The sequence below is a fragment of the Propithecus coquereli genome, unplaced genomic scaffold (assembly GCF_000956105.1).
Source record: "Propithecus coquereli isolate 6110/MARCELLA unplaced genomic scaffold, Pcoq_1.0 Scaffold831, whole genome shotgun sequence".
In the NCBI taxonomy this organism is placed as follows: Eukaryota; Metazoa; Chordata; class Mammalia; order Primates; family Indriidae; genus Propithecus; species Propithecus coquereli.
The window spans coordinates 25,604-28,884 of NW_012154519.1; positions in this window are offsets into that span (position 1 = coordinate 25,604).

Genomic DNA, 3,281 nt, shown 5'->3' on the forward strand with positions numbered 1-3,281 from the left:
CACACCCCTGTTTCTCTCACTCACATCCACTCACACCCAATATCTCTAGTTCTCCGTGAATTACCTTGTAACAGAGCAACAAGGAAAACCCAGCTCAGCCCAGACTCCATGGTGAGTCTCTGTGTTCAGTCCTGATCACCGAATGGGGACACCTGGGAATGCCGGGGCTGGGGCTTCTCTCCCAGAGCTGCACGGTGAGGGCTGGGCTGGTTTTCATGAGCAGAGGGAGGGCCCTATTTGCATGTCCCCTGCTATATAGCAAGCTCTGGAGTCGGGATGCCTGAGTGAGGGCAGGCCGTAGAGAAGAGGTGACATTCCCGGGGGAGTTCATAGCCCATGATATTTTACAGATGAAACCTGACACACAGAGGCATGGAGGAGTTGTAAAATATGCAAAGAGCACACACACATATTTGTTGAGAGCTACCCAAAATATCTGGGTTTTTGGTCCTCAGCACTGGATCCTACTTTTTCTGTGATCCAACCCCAGGACAGAGGTGGACATGCCTCATAGAGTTTGTAGAAACCCCTTTATGTAATGAGAGCATGATGAGATTGTGCTTCATTGTATTGTTACCTAAACTTCAAGGTTGCATCAATATTTGGGCCTCAGCGTCTCGTCTGTCCTCAACAGCACCTCACCTGTGAAGTGAGCCTCACTCAGCTGAGGGTAATCAGGTTCATACAACTTGTCAAATGCAACTTCTGCTACCTCTGTGTTGGGCCCAGGGCACATGAGTGGCTCCACCAAGAATTAATTATAGTTTGTCCTTACATTTCTGTCTGAGCAAGCAGGTCCACACAGGTCCATGATTAGTTCAAAGCGCTATGAAAGGCTTGGGACAGTAGCCAGACCTATCTTTGTGGAAGTGTCAATGTGAGTGTGAGTGGTCAGCCTTCCTTGTCCACTGCTGCAGATAGTTCTCTGGTTGTACTTGTTATTCACCAGCATCCCCCCTCACCTACACTGTGGACGCTTCTAACACATGGCCAGCACTTTACAGTGAGGGTTGCTCTCTGTTGCTTCCCTAGTGGACTCAAGCCTCAACTCTATGGTACCATTGTCCTTGGTCACTTGGACATTTCAAGCGTGTGGTTGATGCAGTTGACCTCCCCGGTGTTGAATTTAGTGGAGAAACCCACAGACACTGTCCAGGCCTGAGGGAATGGCCCTGCCTCTATGAAGACATTCAAGCTTAGCCTCAAAAGGAGAGTTAATGTCTATCAGTGGGAGAGCGCCTTTTCTTTGTTCACTGGTCCACAGTCATGAGGACACCAATCAAGGGACATCAGACCAGGCCACTGATACAGGGGAGCACATTGTGTCCAAGTAGGAGTGTTCCTACCTGGGAACCAGGACTTCTAATCTATTACGGCCTAAAATTATGGCAATAAGAAGAAAAAATTTCACAGGTTTTCACCATGGATGTGGTGTTAGTAATTAATCTCACTTATACCCCTGATTTCCAGACCCATGTGCCACAGAACACTATAATGCCCATTATTTTGAGGTAAATGCAGCGAGTCTTTGTGACCAGGAAATCCCTGCCACAGACTTTGGTTTAGGAATATGTTGCCTCCTTGAAGACAAATTTATAAAATGTGTGGGTCATACTCACTCTGAACTATTTGCAGAGACTTGAATCAGTCCTTTTATTTTTCTATCCTGCTATCTGTTTCTGGAAACATCTGAAAGATACAGGCTGATTGGATCCTGTTCTCATATTTACACAGTCACATCCCCCATCCCTTAACAACAAACAGATTCCTTGGTCTTAAATAACATCATGAAAGGTCTTATGTCAGAGACACAGATATCAGAACCTGGGCAGGGATTCTGAAAGAGCTGTGGCAGGGAAAGCAATCTCACATTAGAATACTGCTTAGTTCTGGTTGGCACAAATTGCAGCCACTCAAGAGTAGATGTGTTCTGAGGAAATCCACTTGCTACCATGTGGATGGTAGGTGTTCCTGCAGGATGGGGTTATGTTGACAGACTGGTGTAATAAATGTCACTATCAGATCAGCAAAATAACAGGAGGTGTTAGGTCAGGCCTGCTGGGAGGCAGCCCTGGTCATGCTCCATCCCTCAGCTGGAAGAGGCCTGATGTTACCACTGCCAGCACAGAGACTGGTAGAGCCATATTGGTTGGACTCCCTAAAGTAATTTAAACATGGTCTGCTTTGACCCTCTGACCTGAGAGAACAGCTATTTATTGCTGAGACTGCTGATTCATTATAAAGACTAATATAATTGTACAGACTTCATGATGTTATTTGTGCTAGAGTGTTGTGAGTTTAGTTAATTGGACTGATAGCCGAGAATTTTTAACATTTAAGTAGCTTGTAGAGTTCGAAGAAACATTGAGGGATAAGGTACAGATTCTGAACTAAAATGCTAGGACAAAGCAATTCACAAAAGGATATTAAGAATGTCTAAATGGATATAGAGAACTCAGGTTACGATTGGTTGTGCAGGGAGATACGTAAAAATGATCAATTATATTGACAAACAGAATGTTAATTAATGATATCAGTGAGATCAGGTTATAGAGTTGTTTGCTAACAGCTCATATTAGAATGAGTTAAAGACAGAATCCAACTTGCAAAATCAGGACGCATGCAGGGCATTTGACTCTTTCAGTCTGCCTGTGAAGATAAAAGGGATGGGTTTCATCAGGTTGGGAGGTGAGATTGCACATTTTGAAGAAGGTTATCCATGGAAAGTTGCTAATAAAATCAGTCTGGTCATATTTGGGTTCAGAATTGCCATGCGTGTGGTGCCTCCAAGCTTTGGCACAGGGCTGCATGAGCAGATGGACCCTCGTGCATTTCCAACCACTTTCCTATCAACCAAGGACTTCCAGATTGTGATGCACTAACATTTAAAGTCAGTCTTTTTATCAACTCTAGTGGTTTCTAGGCAGAATCTCTGGGGTTTCCTAGATCCAAGATCATATCATCATCAAAGAGGGATAGTTTGCTCTCCCTTTCCCCATTTGCATCCCATTTCCTTCTCTTTTGTGAATGCTCTGGCTAGATTTCTTACACTATGTTGAATAAAAGTTGTGTGAGTGGGTATTCTTGTCTTGTTCCAGTTGTAAGTGGGAATGCTTTCAACTTTTCCCCATTGAGTATGATGTTGGCTGTGGGTTTGTAATACATAGCTTGTATAATTTTAGGGTATGTTCCATGTAGGCCTATTTTGTTAAAAGTTTTTATCATAAAAGCATGCTGGATTTTGTCAAATGGGTTTTCTACATCTATTGAGATGATCATAC